General features: G+C 47.4%; 1 pseudogene; it reads left to right on the top strand.

Annotated features, from left to right (window-relative positions):
• The first annotated feature begins 18,706 nt into the window (after window positions 1–18,706).
• LOC125507225 lies at window positions 18,707–20,162 on the top strand (annotated as a pseudogene).
• Window positions 20,163–23,241: the final 3,079 nt, after the last annotated feature.

The raw sequence follows: 23,241 nt of genomic DNA, 5'->3' as shown, positions 1-23,241 counted from the left end.
CAGGGGGGCGCGCCCCCCACCCTCGTGACCGCCTCTGGACTCCCTTGGAGTAGGGTCCAAGTCTCCTGGATCACATTCGGTGAGAAAATCACGTTCCCGAAGGTTTTATTCCGTTTGGACTCCATTTGATATTCCGTTTCTTCGAAACACTGAAATAGGCAAAAAAACAGCAATTCTGGGCTGGGCCTCCGGTTAATAGGTTAGTCCCAAAAATAATATAAAAGTGGAAAATAAATCCCAATATAGTCCAAAACAATAGATAATATAGCATGGAGCAATCAAAAATTATAGATACGTTGGAGACGTATCACTTTGCTAGCGAGGTTCGTCCTCGTCTTCACTTGGTGTCTCCCTCCCCTTGTGTTTGGCGTTTAGCTTACCGGCCTGCTTGAAGACCCAGCATTCTCTGTGGGTGTGATTTGTAGGTTTATCGGGGGTGCCATGAATCTGACATAGTTTGTCTAGAATCTTATTTAGGTTGGACGTCCATCTTTGTTGCCTTTCAAAGACTTTTTCCGCTGACCTGGTCGAGAGCCCCTGAATCCGGCGTTTACCGCCGTGTTATCTGGGCTGTATTCTTTATTCCGACGCTTGTTTTTACTATGTCGTGGTTTTCCATTGCCATCCCTGACTTCGGATGTGCCTGGGTCGCTAGTGCTACTACGAGCTAGCCAGCTATCTTCGCCCGCGCAAAAGAGGGTCATGAGGCTTATCAGGGCTGCCATTGTTCTCGGTTTTTCTTGTCCAAGGTGCCTGGCGAGCCATTCGTCTCGGACGCTATGTTTGAAAGCTGCTAAGGCTTCGGCGTGCGGGCAATCGACGATTTGGTTCTTCTTAGTGAGAAATCTATTCCAAAGCTTTCGGGCTGACTCTCCGGGCTGTTGAAATATATGACTTAAATCGTCTGCATCCGGAGGTCGGACATAAGTCCCTTGAAAATTAGCCCGAAAAGCATCCTCAAGCTCCTCCCAACTTCCAATTGAGTTTTTGGGGAGGCTTTTCAGCCAGTGTCGAGCTGGTCCTTTCAGCTTGAGGGGCAAGTACTTGATGGCGTGGAGATCGTCTCCGCAAGCCATATGAATGTGGAGGATAAATTCCTCAATCCAGACTCCAGGGTGTGTGGTTCCGTCGTACGCCTCTATGTTCACTGGTTTGAATCCTTCTGGAAATTCATGGTCCAGCACCTCATCGGGGAAGCATAGGGGGTGTGTGGCGCCCCTGTATTTTGTTGTGTCGAGGCGTTCTGACGGTTGTAGTATTCGGTTTTGGTCGTGCGCTGGAGCGCGTTTCCTTGATCCGTAGATGGATCTGGTTGCACCGGTCTTCTGATGTGAGTCTTCATGTGAAGCGTGTGCAGACTTATGTGCGGCCTTGTTAGCCGCTCTATCGCCGCCACAAGGTGGTTGATCCGACCGGTCGGCCGTTTTATTCTTCGGCTGTGTGGGCTCTAAGGCCTCGTCATCAAATTCAGGCAACAGCTTGCGCTTTGGATAGCTCTTCGTATGGTAACTACCACCATACTTTTCCTCGTTGTCGAGCACTTTGTTCCATCTACTGTTGAGCGTATTCTGCGCGGCTTGAAGCCTTTGCTTTTGCTTCTTCAGACTCCTCGCGGTGGCAATAAGCCTTTTGCGGAGGTTCTCCTGTTCCAAGTGCCTTTCCGGGATGATATGTGCTTCTTCGTCCGGACTGTTTTCCTCTTCGGAGGGAGGTTTATGAGCTATATCCGTGGCGTCGCCGTGTCCGGACAGCGGATCCGTACTACGTTCGCCGTTTGCTGGTTCACTGCTGTTATCGTTGTTTTTGCTGAGGCGGGTTTTGGAGCGGCGCCTACGCCGACGCTTTGGTTGCTTCTCGAGGGAGCTATCCTTCACTGCATCCTCCCGTTCCTTGTCATCGTTTTCTTTGGGTGCATCCATCATGTATATGTCGTGTGATGAAGTGGCGGTCCAGCGGCCTGTGGGCGGTGGTTCCAATTCGTCTCCTGCATCGTCGTCCATGCCGTCGAGGTCGAGCATGTCGGTTAAATCATCTACAGTGGCTACTAAGTGGGTGGTGGGTGGGGAACAAATTTCTTCGTCGTCCGCATCCCATCCTAGCCGGACATAGTTCGGCCAAGGTTCTCCTGACAGGGGGAGAGACTTTAATGAATTTAGCATGTCGCCGAAAGGCGAGTGTTGAAAGATATCCACGGAGGTAAACTCCATGATCGGTGCCCAATCGGATTCGATAGGCACGGACGCAGGCGGTTCTGAGCCTGTGGCCGGGGACGAATCCAATGGTTTGGCAGCATGGCTCTCGCGAGGGGTAAAGTCAGTATTCGGCTCTATCACCACTGAGAGTGTGGCCTCCAAGGCGGGGTCTATCCATCCGTCCTCGGATGGCACAATTTGCTCTGGATCGAGGGCTGAGTGGTTGCAGGTGTGATCTCCTGAACATTGTCCGACGGTAGAGCTAAGTCATGCTCGTCGTGATTGTGCGGCGCACCTAACATGGGCTCGAATCCGTCGAAGATCAAGTCTCCCCGGATGTCGGCAGTGTAGTTCAAGTTTCCGAACCTAACCTGGTGGCCAGGGGCGTAGCTCTCGATCTTCTCCAGATGGCCAAGGAGTTGGCCCGCAGTGCGAAGCCGCCGAATACAAAGATCTGTCCGGGGAGGAAGACCTCACCCTGGACCGCATCGTTACCGATGATCGAAGGAGCCATCAAGCCTTACGGTGACGGCACAGTGGAATTCTCAATGAAAGCACCAATGTCGGTGTCAAAACCGGCGGATCTCGGGTAGGGGGTCCCGAACTGTGCGTCTAAGGCGGATGGTAACAGGAGGCGGGGGACACGATGTTTACCCAGGTTCGGGCCCTCTCGATGGAGGTAATACCCTACTTCCTACTTGATTGATCTTGATGATATGAGTATTACAAGAGTTGATCTACCACGAGATCGTAGAGGCTAAACCCTAGAAGCTAGCCTATGGTATGATTGTTGTTGTCCTACGGACTAAACCCTTCGGTTTATATAGACACCGGAGGGGGCTAGGGTTACACAGAGTTGGTTACAAGGGAGGAGATCTACATATCCGTATTGCCAAGCTTTCGTTCCACGCCAAGGAGAGTCCCATCTGGACACGAGACGAAGTCTTCAATCTTGTATCTTCATAATCCAACAGTCCGGCCAAAGGATATAGTCCGGCTGTCCGGATACCCCCTAATCCAGGACTCCCTCACCGGTAAACCGGCTCTTTGTGTCTAGCCCTCGAGATTGTTTCTTCTTGCTTCTTTTCTCTCCCTCTTTGGGGAGCCCTACCCCTCCTTATATATGTTGAAGGGGCGGTTTACATGACTAGTCCTAGTTGGATTAGGATTACTCTATTACAAGTGGAGTCCTAGTCTTGCTTCCTTTGTAAGGGAATAGTCCTTTCGCTTTCCTCATAAATCAGCCCACCATTAACATGAACCGGCCTTCTGGGCCTTGGGCCTTGTCCTTTATCTGACCCGTCGTTGGGGTCATTCATGAATTGTCAGGCTCGTAAATCGTCAGACCAGTGAACCGCCAGACCCATGAATCGCCAGTCCTCTGGCGGGTTATGATGAAGCGCCAAGTCCGGCCGGGTTATACTTCCGGCCGGGTTACGCCGCGGGGTATATCCCCGACATTAGCCCCCAGTTTAATTTGGATTTATCCATGTTAAACTGATATGCAACATAAACACAAGAACAAATTTGGCAGGTTGTGCTCCGGTATAAATATTCTTATAAACCGGCACTTGATCATCCTTAAGTCCTTGTCATTTCTTCCTTCTAAAAAATCCGAATCAATAGACCAGCTTCATAATCAACTTGCTTGCAGAAGATATTTTGCAAATAAAGAATCCATTTGAATCGGCCTTCAATGCTCTGATTTGACAAAAATATTGGTCTTCAAATATTCAACTGATATCCGCCGGTTTGAAAATGTAGAACTTGTCGGTTTATTATTGCCAAAATTGTCGGGTTATGAAAACTGATGATCTTGGGTCATGACCGTTTATAGACGCCGGGTTATAATTGTCGCCAACGCCGGATCACACAATTAATCTTCCTGATTTTCCCAAAACTGAGAATTTAAAGATGTTCCTCCTTTATATGCATATTACCTGTAGCCCCCAAGTCTTAAGAGGAGAACATAGTGATAGCTTAAGACTTGTGTCGATATAAATGTTGCAACCTTGAAGAAATCCAGATTGTTCCTCGCAGTCACTAGTCACAACTGAATATTCCATATTATGTAGCCCCCAAGTGCTGGGTTGTCATGCTTGCAGCAACCTGTGACTTTGTAATTGCCTGATGCTCAAAAACTTCAACCAGTGTAGCCCCCAAGGGCCGGGTCATTATGCAATAATGAGCAGGGACTTTATAAATATGATCATGTAGATTTGAACAGCAACATGTAGCCCCCAAGGGCCGGCTCAGTAAGATAATATTGAGCTCGGACTTTATATATACTTCATTGAAAATAACATCATATGATGTAACCCCCATCATGGGGCTTGAACCCACGTCCACAAGGTTAAGAGCTTTGTGCTTTACCAACTGAGCAATAAACCTTCAATATAATGGATTAAGACTTGTGCACCTTGAATTGTTGACAGGAGCAATTGGTAGCCCCCATGGGCTGGCTCATTATAAATTGTTGGGGAACGTAGTAATTTCAAAAAATTTCCTACGCACACGCAAGATCATGGTGATGCATAGCAACGAGAGGGGAGAGTGTTGTCTACGTACCCTCGTAGACCGAAGCGGAAGCGTTGACGCAATAGAGGAAGTAGTCGTACGTCTTCCCGGTCCAACCGATCCAAGCACCGTTACTCCGGCACCTCCGAGTTCTTGGCACACGTTCAGCTCGATGACGCTCCCCGGGCTCCGATCCAGCAAAGCTTCGGGGAGGAGTTCCGTCAGCACGACGGCGTGGTGACGATCTTGATGTTCAACCGTCGCAGGGCTTCGCCTAAGCACCGCTACAATATGACCGAGGTGGAATATGGTGGAGGGGGGCACCGCACACGGCTAAGGAACGATCACGAAGATCAACTTGTGTGTCTATGGGGTGCCCCTGCCCCCGTATATAAAGGAGTGGAGGAGGGGAGGGCCGGCCCTCTCTATGGCGCGCCCTAGGGGAGTCCTACTCCCACCGGGAGTAGGATTCCCCCTTTCCTAGTCCAACTAGGAGTCCTTCCATGTAGTAGGAGTAGGAGACAAGGAAGGGGAAGGGAGAAGGGAAGGAAGGAGGGGGCGCAGCCCCTCCCCCTAGTCCAATTCGGACTAGGCCTTGGGGGGGCGCGCGGCCTGCCCTAGGCAGCCCCTCTCTCTTTCCCGTATGGCCCAATAAGGCCCAATACTTCTCCCCCGTATTCCCGTAACTCCCGGTACTCCGAAAAATACCCGAATCACTCGGAACCTTTCCGATGTCCGAATATAGTCGTCCAATATATCGATCTTTACGTCTCGACCATTTCGAGACTCCTCGTCATGTCCCCGATCTCATCCGGGACTCCGAACTCCTTCGGTACATCAAAACTCATAAACTCATAATATAACTGTCATCGAAACCTTAAGCGTGCGGACCCTACGGTTCGAGAACAATGTAGACATGACCGAGACACGTCTCCGGTCAATAACCAATAGCGGGACCTGGATGCCCATATTGGCTCCTACATATTCTACGAAGATCTTTATCGGTCAGACCGCATAACAACATACGTTGTTCCCTTTGTCATCGGTATGTTACTTGCCTGAGATTCGATCGTCGGTATCCAATACCTAGTTCAATCTCGTTACCGGCAAGTCTCTTTACTCGTTCCGTAATACATCATCCCGCAACTAACTCATTAGTTGCAATGCTTGCAAGGCTTAAGTGATGTGCATTACCGAGAGGGCCCAGAGATACCTCTCCGACATTCGGAGTGACAAATCCTAATCTCGAAATACGCCAACCCAACATGTACCTTTGGAGACACCTGTAGAGCTCCTTTATAATCACCCAGTTACGTTGTGACGTTTGGTAGCACACAAAGTGTTCCTCCGGCAAACGGGAGTTGCATAATCTCATAGTCATAGGAACATGTATAAGTCATGAAGAAAGCAATAGCAACATACTAAACGATCGGGTGCTAAGCTAATGGAATGTGGTCATGTCAATCAGATCATTCAACTAATGATGTGATCCCGTTAATCAAATAACAACTCTTTGTCCATGGTTAGGAAACATAACCATCTTTGATTAACGAGCTAGTCAAGTAGAGGCATACTAGTGACACTCTGTTTGTCTATGTCTTCACACATGTATTATGTTTCCGGTTAATACAATTCTAGCATGAATAACAAACATTTATCATGATATAAGGAAATAAATAATAACTTTATTATTGCCTCTAGGGCATATTTCCTTCAGTCTCCCACTTGCACTAGAGTCAATAATCTAGATCACATCGCCATGTGATTTAACATCAATAGTTCACATCTTTATGTGATTGGTTCACATCTCCATGTGACTAACACCCAAAGGGTTTACTAGATTCAATAATCTAGTTCACATCGCTATGTGATTAAGACCCAAAAAGTGATCATGTTTTGCTTGTGAGAGAAGTTTAGTCAACGGGTCTGCCACATTCGGATCCGCATGTATTTTGCAAATTCCTATGTCAACAATGCTCTGCATGGAGCTACTCTAGCTAATTGCTCCCACTTTCAATATGTATCCAGATTGAGACTTAGAGTCATCTGGATCAGTGTCAAAACTTGCATCGATGTAACCCTTTACGACGAACCTTTTTGTCACATCCATAATCGAGAAACATATCCTTATTTCACTAAGGATAATCCTGACCGCTGTCCAGTGATCTACTCCTAGATCACTATTGTACTCCCTTGCCAAATCAGTGCAGGGTATACAATAGATCTGGTACACAGCATGACATACTTTATAGAACCTATGGCCAAGGCATAGGGAATGACTTTCATTCTCTTTCTATCTTCTGCCGTGGTCGGGTTTTGAGTCTTACTCAACTTCACACCTTGTAATACAGGCAAGAACTCTTTCCTTGACTGCTCCATTTTGAACTACTTCAAAATCTTGTCAAGGTATGTACTCATTGGAAAAACTTATCAAGCGTCTTGATCTATCTCTATAGATCTTGAAGCTCAATATGTAAGCAGCTTCACCGAAGTCTTTCTTTGAAAAACTCCTTTCAAACACTCCTTTATGCTTTACAGAATAATTCTACATTATTTCTGATCAACAATATGTCATTCACATATACTTATCAGAAATGCCGTAGTGCTCCCACTCACTTTCCTGTAAATACAGGCTTCACCGTAAGTCTGTATAAAACTATATGCTTTGATCAACTTATCAAAGCGTATATTCCAACTCCGAGATGCTTGCACCAGTCCATAGATGGATCGTTGGAGCTTGCATATTTTGTTAACACCTTTAGGATTGACAAAACCTTCTGGTTGCATCATATACAACTCTTCTTTAAGAAATCCATTAAGGATTGCAGTTTTGTTATCCATTTGCCAGATTTCATAAAATGCGGCAATTGCTAACATGATTCGGACAGACTTTAAGCATCGATACGAGTGAGAAAATCTCATCGTAGTCAACACCTTGAACTTGTCGAAAACCTTTTGCAACAATTCTAGCTTTGTAGATAGTAACACTACTATCCGTGTCCGTCTTCCTCTTGAAGATCCATTTATTATCAATGGCTTGCCGATCCTCGGGCAAGTCCACCAAAGTCCACACTTTGTTCTCATACATGGATCCTATCTCAGATTTCATGGCCTCAAGCCATTTATCAGAATCTGGGCTCATCATCGCTTCCTCATAGTTCGTAGGTTCGTCATGGTCAAGTAACATGACCTCCAGAATAGGATTGCCATACCACTCTGGTGCGGATCTCACTCTGGTTTACCTACGAGATTCGGTAGTAACTTGATCTGAAGTTACATGATCATCATCATGAGCTTCCTCACTAATTGGTGTAGTAGTCACAGGAACAGATTTCTGTGATGAACTATTTTCCAATAAGGGAGAAGGTACAATTACCTTATCAAGTTTTCTACTTTCCTCCCACTCACTTCTTTCGAGAGAAACTCCTTCTCTAGAAAGTTTCCGAATTTAGCAACAAAAGTCTTGCCTTCGGATCTGTGATAGAAGGTGTATCCAATAGTTTTCTTTGGATATCCTATGAAGACGCACTTCTCCGATTTAGGTTTGAGCTTATCAAGTTGAAACTTTTTCACATAAGCATTGCAACCTCAAACTTTAAGAAACGACAGCTTAGGTTTCTTGCTAAACCATAGTTCATACGGTGTCATCTCAAACGGATTTAGATGGTTCCCTATTTAACGTGAATGTAGCTGTCTCTAATGCATAACCCCAAAATGATAGCGGCAAATCTGTAAGAGACATCATAGATCGCACCATATCAAATAAAGTACGATTACGACGTTCGGACACACTATTACACTGTGGTGTTCCAGGTGGCGTGAGTAGTGAAACTATTTCACATTGTTTTAACTGAAGACCAAACTCGTAACTCAAATACTCTTCTCCACGATCAGATCGCAGAAACTTTATTTTCTTGTTACGATGATTTTCCACTTCACTCTGAAATTCTTTGAACTTTTCAAATGTTTCAGACTTATGTTTCATCAAGTAGATATACTCATATCTGCTCAAATTATCTGTGAAGAACAGAAAATAATGATACCTGTCGCGAGCCTCAATATTCATCGGACCACATACATCAGTATGTATGATTTCCAACAAATCTGTTGCTCGCTCCATTGTTCCGAAGAACGGAGTCTTAGTCATCTTGCCCATGAGGCATGGTTCGCAAGCATCAACTGATTCATAATCAAGTGATTCCAAAAGCCCATCAGCATGGAGTTTCTTCATGCGCTTTACACCAATATGACCTAAACGGTAGTGCCACAAATAAGTTGCACTATCATTATTAACTTTGCATCTTTTGGTTTCAATATTATGAATATGTGTATCACTATGATCGAGATCCAATGAACCATTTTCATTGGGTGTGTAACCATATAAGGTTTTATTCATGTAAACAGAACAACAATTTATTCTTTTACTTAAATGAATAACCGTATTACAATAAACATGATCAAATCATATTCATGCTCAACGCAAACACCAAATAACACTTATTTAGGTTCAACACTAATCCCGAAAGTATAGGGAGTGTGCGATGATGATCATATCAATCTTGGAGCCACTTCCAACACACATCGTCACTTCACCCTTAACTAGTCTTTGTTTATTCTGCAACTCCCGTTTCGAGTTACTAATCTTAGCAACTGAACTAGTATCAAATACCGAGGGGTTGCTATAAACACTAGTAAAGTACACATCAATAACATGTATATCAAATATACTTATGTTCACTTTGCCATCCTTCTTATCCGCCAATCACTTGGGGTAGTTCCGCTTCCAGTGACCAGTTCCTTTACAGTAGAAGCACTTAGTATCAGGCTTAGGTCCAGACTTGGGATTCTTCACTTGAGCAGCAACTCGCTTGCCGTTCTTCTTGAAGTTCCCTTTCTTCCTTTGCCCTTTTCTTGAAACTAGTGATCTTGTCAACCATCAACACTTGATGTTTTTCTCGATTTCTACCTTCATCGATTTCATCATCATGAAAAGCTCGGGAGTCGTTTTTGTCATCCCTTGCATACTATAGTTCATCACGAAGTTCTACTAACTTGGTGATGGTGACTAGAGAATTCTGTCAATCACTATTTTATCTGGAAGATTAAATCCCACTTGATTCAAGCGATTGTAGTACCCAGACAATCTGAACACATGCTCACCAGTTGAGCGATTCTCCTCCATCTTTTAGCTATAGAACTTGTTGGAGACTTCATATCTCTCAACTCGGGTATTTGCTTGAAATATTAACTTCAACTCCTGGAACATCTCATATGGTTCATGACGTTCAAAACATCTTTGAAGTCCCGATTCTAAGCCGTTAAGCATGGTGCACTAAACTATCAAGTAGTCATCATATTGAGCTAGCCAAACGTTCATAACGTCTGCATCTGCTCCTGCAATAGGTCTGTCACCTAGCGGTGCATCAAGGACATAATTTTTCTGTGCAGCAATGAGGATAAACCTCATATCACGGATCCAATCCGCATCATTGCTACTAACATCTTTCAACACAATTTTCTCTAGGAACATATCAAAATAAACACATGAAAGCAACAACATGAGCTATTGATCTACAACATAATTTGCAAAATACTACCAGGACTAAGTTCATGATAAATTTAAAGTTCAATTAATCATATTACTTAAGAACTCCCACTTAGAAAGACATCCCTCTAATCTTCTGAGTGATCACGTGATCCAAATCAACTAAACCATGTCCGATCATCACGTTGAGATGGAGTAGTTTCAATGGTGAACATCACTATGTTGATCATATCTACTATATGATTCACGCTCGACCTTTCGGTCTCCGTGTTCCGAGGCCATATCTGTATATGCTTGGCTCGCCAAGTATAACCTGAGTATTCTGCGTGTGCAACTGTTTTGCACCCGTTGTATTTGAACGTAGAGCCTATCACACCCGATCATCACGTGGTGTCTCAGCACAAAGAACTTTCGCAACGGTGCATACTCAGGGAGAACACTTCTTGATAATTTAGTGAGGAATCATCTTATAATGCTACCGTCAATCAAAGCAAGATAAGATGCATAAAAGATAAACATCACATGCAATCAAAATATGTGACATGATATGGCCATCATCATCTTGTGCCTTTGATCTCCATCTCCAAAGCATCGTCATGATTTCCATTGTCACCGGCATGACACCATGATCTCCATCATCTTGATCTATATCAATATGTCATCACATGGTCGTCTCGCCAACTATTGCTCTTGCAACTATTGCTATCGCATAGCGATAAAGTAAAGCAATTATTTGGCGCTTGCATCTTATGCAATAAAGAGACAACCATAAGGCTTTTTCTAGTTGTCGATAACTTCAACAAAACATGATCATCTCATACAACAACTTATATCTCATCACGTTTTGACCATATCACATCACAACATGCCCTGCAAAAACAAGTTAGACGTCCTCTACTTTGTTGTTGCAAGTTTTACGTGGCTGCTACGGTCTTAAGCAAGAACCAATCTTACCTACGCATCAAAACCACAACGATAGTTTGTCAAGTTGGTGTTGTTTTAACCTTCGCAAGGACCGGGCGTAGCCACACTCGGTTCAACTAAAGTTGGAGAAACTGACACCCGCTAGCCACCTGTGTGCAAAGCACGGCGGTAGAACCAGTCTCGCGTAAGCGTACGCGTAATGTCGGTCTGGGCAGCTTCATCCAACAATACCGCTGAACCAAAGTATGACATGCTGGTAAGCAGTATGACTTATATCGCCCACAACTCACTTATGTTCTACTCGTGCATATAACATCAAACCATAAAAACCTGGGCTCTGATACCACTGTTGGGGAACGTAGTAATTTCAAAAAAATTCCTACGCACACGCAAGATCATGGTGATGCATAGCAACGAGATGGGAGAGTGTTGTCTACGTACCCTCGTAGACCGAAGCGGAAGCGTTGATGCAACATAGAGGAAGTAGTCGTACGTCTTCCCGGTCCAACCGATCCAAGCACCGTTACTCCGGCACCTCCGAGTTCTTGGCACACGTTCAGCTCGATGACGCTCCCCGGGCTCCGATCCAGCAAAGCTTCGGGGAGGAGTTCCGTCAGCACGACGGCGTGGTGACGATCTTGATGTTCAACCATCGCAGGGCTTCGCCTAAGCACTGCTACAATATGACCGAGGTGGAATATGGTGGAGGGGGGCACCGCACACGGCTAAGGAACGATCATGAAGATCAACTTGTGTGTCTATGGGGTGCCCCCTGCCCCCGTATATAAAGGAGTGGAGGAGGGGAGGGCCGGCCCTCTCTATGGCGCGCCCTAGGGGAGTCCTACTCCCACCGGGAGTAGGATTCCCCCTTTCCTAGTCCAACTAGGAGTCCTTCCAAGTATTAGGAGTAGGAGACAAGGAAAGGGAAGGGAGAAAGGGAAGGAAGGAGGGGGCGCAGCCCCTCCCCCTAGTCCAATTCGGACTAGGCCTTGGGGGCGCGCGGCCTGCCCTAGGCAGGCCCTCTCTCTTTCCCGTATGGCCCAATAAGGCACAATACTTCTCCCCCCGTATTCCCGTAACTCCCCGGTACTCCGAAAAATGCCCGAATCACTCGGAACCTTTCTGATGTCAGAATATAGTCGTCCAATATATCGATCTTTATGTCTCGACCATTTCGAGACTCCTCGTCATGTCCCCGATCTCATCCGGGACTCCGAACTCCTTCGGTACATCAAAACTCATAAACTCATAATATAACTGTCATCGAAAACCTTAAGCGTGCGGACCCTACGGTTCGAGAACAATGTAGACATGACCGAGACACGTCTCCGGTCAATAACCAATAGCAGGACCTGGATGCCCATATTGGCTCCTACATATTCAACTAAGATCTTTATCGGTCAGACCGCATAACAACATACGTTGTTCCCTTTGTCATCGGTATGTTACTTGCCTGAGATTCGATCGTCGGTATCCAATACATAGTTCAATCTCGTTACCGGCAAGTCTCTTTACTCGTTCCGTAATACATCATCTCGCAACTAACTCATTAGTTGCAATGCTTGCAAGGCTTATGTGATGTGCATTACCGAGAGGGCCCAGAGATACCTCTCCGACATTCGGAGTGACAAATCCTAATCTCGAAATACGCCAACCCAACATGTACCTTTGGAGACACCTGTAGAGCTCCTTTATAATCACCCAGTTACGTTGTGACGTTTGGTAGCACACAAAGTGTTCCTCCGGCAAACGGGAGTTGCATAATCTCATAGTCATAGGAACATGTATAAGTCATGAAGAAAGCAATAGCAACATACTAAACGATCGGGTGCTAAGCTAACGGAATGGATCATGTCAATCAGATCATTCAACTAATGATGTGATCCCGTTAATCAAATAACAACTCTTTGTCCATGGTTAGGAAACATAACCATCTTTGATTAACAAGCTAGTCAAGTAGAGGCATACTAGTGACACTCTGTTTGTCTATGTATTCACACATGTATTATGTTTCCGGTTAATACAATTCTAGCATGAATAATAAACATTTATCATGATATAAGGAAATAAATAATAACTTTATTATTGCCTCTAGGGCATATTTCCTTCAATAATGTGATGAGTCGGGTCGTCAATAAGATGAGCAAAAAAATGACTTTGCATTAGCCCCCAAGTGTCATGGTGCATGCTTGAAGTGACATGAGACTTGCATATTCGATGTAATCTCAACTTAAATAATGTAGCCCCCAAGTGCCGGGTCGTAAGCCTGCAGCGACTCGGGACTATTTCCTCCATTGTAGAATAAATCATATCCATTGATAAAATAATAGCCATTGCGCTGAAGCGACTTTGAAAACCTTAATCATAATACTGGTTACTGATAACCATAGTAAAATCCAGCCATGTTGGCTATTTGAAGATTTGAATAATATAATCCAATGATTTATAAGCGCATGATTCCAATGGCGCGATCCAAATATATATACTGGCAACTTATAGTCCAAAGCCAGGCGGGTTAATAAACACTGGATAATTTATCATCATACTAGCGACTTATAGTCGAAAGCCAGGCCGGTTTAATAAACGCCGGTGATTTATAATCATGCTTTATTCAACCTGTTTCTGCATACAACAAGTTTAAAGTGTCCGGGCGGTTTACCGCCGGACGGGTCATAATGCCCAACATATAACCCGGGTTTATAACCAAGGCTGCACTTAAGAATAATCAAATATGAAATATATCATACCTGAGACATGGAATCACATCGTTGGTTTACCAACTTTTTGTAGTAAGAGTGATAACCCCAATCTTGAGTAATTGTAACTCCTTTCATACTGTGCCGGTTTATGATAAAACCGTACCGGGTTGTGATAAACACCGGTTTATCCATATTCAATACTGGTGACTTATAGTCAAAACCAGACCGGGTTAATAAGAGCCGGATTATAACTGATCATGTACTGACAACTTGTAGTTGAAAGCCGAGCTGGGTTAATGAATGCTGGTTTATCAAAAACATTATAAATCTCATCAATGGAGAAAAACTTAGCAAATAAAAGCAGATGAAAACTTGTAGTCGAGGCTTTTCACGGGCTGCCAGGCCCCAAATTCGAGGTTTTTCATGGGCTGCCAGGCCACTGAGTTAAACCATTTTGCAAAGCCTTTTAAGATAATCCTCAATCCTTAACCAATCGTCGTTTTAACTTGACAAGTTCAGGGTCTTATCAGAGTAACTTGTCAAAGTTCGACGGGTCATACCAGGTTTACCTGGGCGGAGTGACTTACTTAAAAAGGCAGGCTAACCTGGGGTTTTAGGTGTATACACCAGGCTTTCAAGCCGTGGCTTGATAGCCTATTACAAGTGTAGATTCTTTGTTCATTGCGACAGCAAAGAATCCCCAAGTAACATTTTGAGCTGTGCTCAGTAGGTGCCTATGTTTGAGTTGTGCTTTTGCAATACTCTCTTTGGCCCCTAAGTAATTTTCTTTTGGCCTTGAGCCGATCAAGAGGTGTAGCTATGGTTCGAATACGACCAAGCCCCCAAGTGATTAATAATATGATAAGCCAATAAGGCAGGATACCCATGTTTGAACCGCACATTATGGCAACAGGTCCTCTTCGCAACCTTTAACTTTTTACAAGAGATAAATTCTTCTTGAACTGGGATTTTGAACCGAATATTGAGATCTTCAAAGCTTTGTGGGAGACATCTTTCCCTTGAACCGGATTTTAAACCGGAATCTTCATTTTCAGCCGGAAAATTTCTGACAGCCTTTAAACTCGAACTTGCGAGAAGTTAATTCCTTTTTGAACCGGAAATTCTTAAACCGGATTTGAGAGCTTCAGAGCTTTGTGGGAGACAGATTTCTCTTGAACCAGATTGTAAACCGGATATTTGAGAGCTTCAGTTAGACTGACTTCACTTGAGCCGGATTTTAAACCGGAATCCTTTCTGATGACCCGGAACTTCTTCATTGAGCCGGGATTTTGAAACTGTCATATACTTTCTAAGCCGGAAATTTTCCGACGGCCCTTAAAATTTTCATTAATATAACAGTAGCTTCCGGGACCGGGTTATCTTTCTCTCCATCGTCCTGGGGCTTTTAAATTTGCTGAAACTGGCAAGATTTTTTGGGTCATGTCATCATAGCCCCCTAGTCTTAAGGTGACTCGAGGAGTTGGCTTGAGATTCTCCATATTTGACCGTGATATAAACCAGCATAAGTTGTATATCGTTGGTGTTGATAGCACGATGTGAATCCACAGAAGGTTTAGATGACTGCGACGGGTTATAAATGATCTGTATAAGCCGTGTCAACAACTCAGCCAATGGTTCCTTCCAATTGCTATTTGAAATTAACCAAACTGTAGTGGCGGCGACTTGCGTGCCTGGCCATTGATCCATCCAGTGCAGACGGTGGTTGATGATAATTTGCCTCCAATTTGAAAGAAAACCGGGCTACCCAAGTTGTGACTTGCTTTATATTCAATAAACAGCTCATGCAGATAGGTGCGGCCCGGTGTGTTGATGTGGACCATGCCGCGAGAGACAGACAGAAAAACAATCGCAGCATCAGAGGCGGCTCAGACAGATGACCCGGCCGCGGCGTTGGAAGCCAGCGCGGACGGGCAAGTCAATCCCGAACGCGGTAAACCGTACGGGCGAGTCAGCCACATCGTGTTGATATAAATTCGGCCGAAGAAGTGGTGGCATGCACATATGTAGGTCTTGGACCAGATGATAGCGCATCATGATAGTGGCACGAGCCATATCTCCATGATCTTTATTATTGCAGTGAATAATTGTCCTGCATATAATATTGCATACCAAGGCAAAGATAAACTGCTCTTTGATAAAAATAGTGTCAATAAAATATATTTTAGATGGATATCACCTGATGTGCCAGGCCGGAAATAATCCGCCATGAAATTGATGATCACTAGATGAAGTTGAAATCGCTCACGGGCGGGTCGGTCGTGGCAGACGGCCACGGCGTTGTAAACCGGCGCGGTCGCGAGAGATGGCCACGGTGTTATAAACCGGTGCGGGAATCCGTTGAGTAACGACGACCAGCTGTGCTGAAATGATGTCGGCATGCCTCCATCTCCATGGCATAATACCACTTTGTAGTGGATTTTGTCCTGCGTAAAATATTACAAGACAGAGTAACTGTTTGCAGACAGATTATTGTATACAGATAAAATAGATAGGATGAGTATCACCTGATATTTTTATCGGATGAGCACAGACGCTCATTCCGGATAAATACATCTTGTTCTGCGGCCATCTCAGCCTTGAAACCTGAACCGTGTATGCGCTTGGTCCTGTAACTTGCACCCAGTCTCCGGTTTTCTTCTGGATGTGTGAGGGCATCTGTCAACCCCGGTGGTTGGTTTGACTATTACAGTAGTATAATAGTATTCTTCATTGGTTTTTGCTTGTCTCTGCCTGCAGATTTTAAGACGACGGCAGCCCATTATGGATACAACTATCTTCTTCTCTGTTACTACAAAACTCGAATCCTGAAGCACTTCTCTGCTGCTGGTTAAAGCCATGACAGTGAGTCGGGTCGAACGACGTGGAAAAGGGCAGCGGCAACTTGAGGCACGCTTGGTGGTTCGGCAACGCAGGTCGGTTCACCGCGGGCGTTTTGAGGCAGTACTCGGATTCGACAAGGCGACGCTTGGAGGCGGCTGGGCAACAAGAGTGACAGCTCCGACCCGGCACCGGTCGGGATGACTGGCGGGTTGGCCAGCGCGGGCGGGTCGTCTGCAATGGAGACGGCGGTTTGACCGCGACAACTTGGCACGCGACAACAGAGGCGGGTTTAGCAATCCTGTCAGACCGGTTCGGACGGCGGCTGCGGCGAGTCAACGGAGCAGGAGGCGGCTCACCCGCGGTGTAAGCGGATTGGCCACTTGGGGTGCGCCTCGCGGTTTGGCAACATAGTAGCTCGACGCAGGAGATGGTAAAGTGAATCCGGGGCGGTTTTAGCGCGACTTGAGATTCTCTAGTGGCGAACGGAGCAAAGCAGCTGGCTGTGATTCGGGACAGAGACCGAAGCGGAGACTTGAGGCCGCTCGGTCCGAAGTGAAACGGCAGCACGCGGCCATGTTTTTACTCTGTATGAACTTGCAAAGGCAACCCCGATCTGGTTGCTTTCCCATGTGGCAGTTTTGCGTCGGCCGGTCGAAGAAAGGCCGGAGAGGCAGATAAAAACCATGGAGACCGGACTTTCAGATCCCGGGTGTCTAGACACCCGGTTATCTGGACCGTTCGTCCAGTCTGGCTGCGTTGAGATTTGTGCCAAGCTATCTAACCAATGAATATAATAACAGGTCTGTTTCTTGATTAGGCGGTGGCCGTTTGACGCAATCAATATAAACTAGTCTAGTATAGCTCTACTGTTACGCACCTACACCGACCTACAACCTATGAATATTGGTACATGATATGACATGTCTGCCTGCTAGAGTACTCAGAGGTAGATGTACGTGTCGGCCGGTGTTTCAAACGAGCCACTGGCGATGAGACGTGTCGTCTTCAACCTCCCCACGTCTTGGTTCACTGCTACTTGCCATGCATTCTCGGTGCATAGCGTCCTTGATATTGCAGCAGGACTAGCAGCCGGACTAGCTGCGGGACTCACCGGCGGATGGTGCAGCTGGACATGCTCACTTGCCTGCCCGACATGCCGTCCACCATCTGCTCCGGCCAATCCATCCGCCATCAGTTGTGTTACTTCCCCAACCGCGTTCACCTCCGGCTCTCTGTTTCTTCGAGTTGATATCTGTGCGGCAGCATACCTCGCCGTGATAGCACGCGTGCAAAAGATGCACCCCTTACCGGTGCACTGTGCAGACCACATGCGTGTTAGATGCAGCGGGAGATGTAGAGTAGCTGGACGTCTGATATATCATCTGAGAACAAGAAATCTTACCGCCACTGGCGGCTTACGAAGAACATGAGATCTCTCCGTCGACGCTGATGAAGAAGCGGATGACGATGCCTCCCCTTGTAGGTGGATTGCAATGCCAGGCTGGACGTTGCCCATCTCATACATACAGAACTCCCCCGCCGGCGGCGTTGTCTGCTAGAAAGAACCACACCGGCCGCTACTCTCTCCGGTGACCAAGAAAGCTCACACTAGTGACAAATGAAAAGAAGGGATGCAGACTGTGCGCAAGGGGATATCATGTCATGCAACTGTGCGCATGCATCGTTCTCCCTCTGCTGTCACCTTAATAAACACCACCCATGGACAGCAATATCTTTTCCAGCCCGATTCCTGCCATGCCTCACTCCTCCCGAGGCTGACAGACCTATACTTGCAGAGCCTATTCCTGCCATGCCTCTCTCCTCCCGTCGCTATTTGTCTCCCTGATAAAGCCTGCTAATCATACTAGTACTGTACAAGCGTCTGTACCTGAAAGCTACACGGCACGAATCTTTAACTCATTCGACGGACGGGATAACCGGGTGCCGGGGCACCCGGGTGTCGTCACACCTTTTCGCTCTACAAATCCATGCAGAGCAAGGCCGTCCCTGTCTCCGTCGCGGTCCCGGAGGCAGCAGAGCAGAAGCCGGAGGCGATGGAGGTCGTCCCTGATCCCGTCGCTGTCCCGGAGGCAGCCGAGCAGAAGTCGGAGGCGATGGAGGTCGTCCCTGACCCTGTCGTGGTCCCGGAGGTGATGGAGGTGGATCAGAAGAAGACCTCCCCACTTAAGCGGCAGATGTCCAAGAAGGTCTGGAAGGTGGCCAAGCTCGCCGTGCAGTCGCTGGAGACGTACTACGGAGACCGGGCCTACCGTTTCTTGTTCGACGCCATCGCGGACTTCTTCGCCGCGCTCCTCACCTCGGACCTCGAACAGCTTGCCCACGGCGGGAAGAAGATGAAGATCGGGCTCGCCGCCAAGTGGTGCCCCACGCCGGGCTCGTCGTGCGACCGCACCACGCTGCTCTGCGAGGCCATCGCTCGTCGCCTCTTCCCGCGCGACTCAGACCCCGAGTACGCCCAACTCTCGGACGAGCACTACACGTATCACGCCCTCCACCGCCTTCGCCGTCAGGTGCTCGTGCCGCTGCGCAAGGTCCTGAAGCTTCCGGAGGTGTACATGAGCGCGCAGCGGTGGTCGGAGCTCCCCTACACTTGAGTGGCCTCGGTGGCCATGAGGCGCTACAAGCTCCTGTTCAAGAAGCACGACGAGGTGCGCTTCGGCAGGTACCTGGATGACGTGAAGGCCGGCAAGGCCAAGATCTCGGCGGGCGCGCTCCTGCCACACGAGATCGCGGCGGCCGCACTCCTTGGCCAGGAGGACGACGTCTCCAAGCTTTAGTGGCGCCGCATGGTGGACGACCTCCGCGCCAAGGGGGCGCTGCGCAACTGCATCTCCGTCTGCGACGTGTCCGCCAGCATGACCGGCACCCCGATGGAGGTGTGCATCACGCTGGGGGTGCTCGCGTCGGAGCTCAGCGAGAAGCCGTGGAGGGGCAAGGTGATCACGTTCCATTCAAGGCCCTCGATCCACCTGATCAAAGGCAATACCCTGTGGGAGAAGATGAAGTTCGTGGAGCGCTTGGAGTGGGGCGGGAGCACCAACTTCCAAGGGGTGTTTGACCAGATCCTCCGCACGGCCGTGGACGCCGGACTTGCGCCGGAGAAGATGATCAGGACCGTGTTCGTGTACGTCGGGCGCCTACTTCGGCAGGGGGCCGTCGTGGGAGACGGACTACAAGGTGATCTGCGAGAAGTTCAGGGCCGCCGGCTACGGCGACGTGGTGCCGCAGATCGTCTTCTGGAACCTGCGCGACTCCAGCTCGATGCTGGTGACGTCGACCCAGCCCGGGGTGGCCATTGTGAGCGGCTTCTCCAAGAACATCCTCAAGATCTTCCTGCAGAACGACGGCGTGGTGAACCCCGAGGCCATCATGATGCAGGCCATCGCCGGCGACGAGTACCAGAAGCTGGCCGTGTTTGACTAGATCGACTGTCGTGTTCTCATCAGCTTAGCTTCTTTTTCTGAATCGTATTGTGAACAGCTAGCCGTCTTTGCACGGTGACGGAAGCTCTAGAGAGTTGCACAAGTTATTTAAAAGAAGAAATTCGCGGTTCATAATTTCTTTGTATTTTATGTCTGTGATTTTATTTATACCACCCACACTTGGGACTTTCTGACCTATCTTACTATGATGTAATCCTTAAACACCGTCCTTGTCGGATCAAGTCGCTCATGACACCTCCAGCTGACCAGCTCGTCGGAGCCACATCGGCGACGAAATAACACACATGTGCTGGGATCGATTACTAAGGCATGTCAATTGCTTTCTCGACCATAAGTGTGAGTACATTGTACACGGGCACTGATCAATTTGATCTTTTTTCAGCTAGAAACTCATGTGGGAACACACATAGAAGAATCAACTGGGAGGCTATCTTGAAAAACAACGAAAACACTAACGCCCACACGTGTGGGCGCCTGGCAACTCGCCCACACGTATGGATCATCGTCCAACCAATTCTGTACGAATCTTGGCGCGTTCTAACAGTTTTTGTGTGTCACGTAGGACTAAGCTGGTGTGTGGGCATTCATTCGGTCGCCCACACGTCATTTTTCACCACACGGGGCTGATGTGTGAGCGTTTAGCAATTCGCTCACACACCAGTTTTCTCGCACGCAGAGGGGGCTGGTGTGGGGGCGTTTATCACTTCGTCCACACGCCCGTCTTCTCGCCCACACCCAAAGCTGGCAGTTGCCATGTGTTTCTGCAGGGTACATGGCAACTGCCCAAGTTTTGCTTGTAAGCATATGTCAACTCTCTTTTATCCGACTTGCCATGTGTTTTTGCATGGTACATGGCAACTGCCCTAGCGTGCACGTATGCAGATGGCAACACTTTCTCTTTACATGGCAACTGCCCTAGCGTGCTTGTGAGCACATGGCAACTCTCTCTATTACCCGAACATGTTTTTTTGCCTTGCCTTTTTGTAGTGCTACATGGCAACTGCCCAGTGTTAGTGGGTGGCAACTCCTAAAGTTTTGAAATCATGGCAATTGCAGTAGAGCAGACCATACATGGCACCTGCAGTTGAGCAACCATGGCAATTGTAGTTGTCAGACATGGCAATCGAAGTTCAGCGACATGGCAACTACAGTTAAACGAACATACACGAGGGTCTGGACCATGGCAACTGCAGGACGCGTGGTGACTGTCAGGCGGGGCGTGCAGGACCACGAGGTACGAAGCCTGATGTACGGGGCGTGTGGGCGTTATCTATTTCGCCCACACGCACGCGTGTGAGAGGGATCGTGAGGAAAAAAAAGGTGTGTGAGCATTACTTATTTTGTCCACACGCAGGTGTGTGGACTGTTCCTCTTATACACCACACAAAATATGTGGGCAGACCCCCTAACACCCACACATGTGGCACTTATCGGCATCCAAAAACATTGCACGACAAGCTTGGACTCAATATGACGATATGCCAGTTCTTTTGTTAGCCTACTCAGCTTATTCTAAATAAAAGCTCAACCATCTTTTTTAGAAGCCTACTAATTAAGACTTGACTAATAGGCTTCTAAAATATATTTTTGGTTGGCCTGCTAGAATAGGCTGGATATGAGGCAATTTATTCTAGAAGTCTAAAAATGCCATCAAAAGAACTGGTCCTCTGTGGACGACTCCAGCGGGGGAGCGTGTAGGGCCGGTGTGAAGATGTCATATTTCTCCCACGGCGAACGTGTTTCATGACATCGGATTTTGAAGCGAGAGGGAGATAGAGAGTTTCCACAAGAGAGGGGGGGGGGGGCGAGATCATCACGCAGACCTGTTTGCAGAAACTTGGCCCATCGCGAACGCAATCCTCTACCATATCTAGTTTCCTCTCTCACTCGCCACTCTCTTCATTCCCCCCGCCTTCTTCGATTCCACTCGCCTTCAATCCAAGACCCCACCTCCCCGCCGCCATCCTTGGCGTGCCTGCTCGGCCCTCTCCTCTCCACGCCGTTGCGCGCGTTCTCCCATTGGACACCACATCCTATAGTGCGCACGACATCGGCACCCTCGTCGCGGGTGGTGGTGGCGCGATCTCATCGGCGGGGAGGTGGTGGTAGAGCGCGCGACGGCGGCAATCGAGAGGAGCGACGGGAAGGAGAAGACGAATAAGGAGAAGAGCTAGCGGGAGCGTCGGGGCAAGTATCGAAGGAGGAGGAAGACGGGGTGGGTGGCGGAGGTGGCGGGATAGGTGGCCGCGGAGAGGAGGAGCCCAAAGAGACCGGGTGGACGAGGAGTAGGTCGTGATAGAGGGCGTGCACGAAGTCGGCTCTTCCTCCACGGTCTCTAGCGCGTAGTCCCGTCCGCCACCCTACATAGCACTGCACCTCCCTACTCCATGGCCGCCGCGCCGAAGGAGCGCCTCGACGTGCTCACTATCGCTGCCGATGAGACGGACTTCTACAAGCCACATCTCCAGCGTCAGGGACATATCCATGAGGGATTCATCCATCTCCCGCACAGTAAGCCTGCTGACCTTGCGCCCATATTCATGATGCAGCTGTTGCACGCCTAATGTCATTGCTGTTAGGACTGGACAACTGTAACTTATGCAAGAATTGTTGCACTTGTTTTTCTCAACAAAAAAAAGTTGTTTCCACCCAAACGGAATACATTAACCTATAAACCAATGGATCTAAAAAAAACCCTGTAAACCAATGGCAAATTATGTTGTGTTTATACGATAAAATAAGGTGGGTTTCCTATGGCGACTTAAGTAGAATTTTTTTTGCCATGGCATTTTTCTGTCACCGCGGCAACTAGTTTTTAATTCCCATGGAAATTTGTAGTTTTTCCCGCATGGCAATTTTTTTAATCATCATGTCAACCTGGTAGATTTATCATATACACATGGAAACTTAGAATAGTGCCTTTTCTATTTTTACTTTGGATGGCAAAATATCGTACCACCAGATGGCAGCTCTTTTGCTCACAACACATGCCAAGTCATTTCAAATTATCATGTCAACCAGCAACATATGGCAAACCAGAAATAACTCTTACAATTTAT

Source organism: Triticum urartu, chromosome 5, assembly GCF_003073215.2.
Source record: "Triticum urartu cultivar G1812 chromosome 5, Tu2.1, whole genome shotgun sequence".
In the NCBI taxonomy this organism is placed as follows: Eukaryota; Viridiplantae; Streptophyta; class Magnoliopsida; order Poales; family Poaceae; genus Triticum; species Triticum urartu.
The sequence above is the reverse complement of the archived record's forward strand: the minus strand, read 5'-3'. Positions and strand labels throughout refer to the sequence as shown.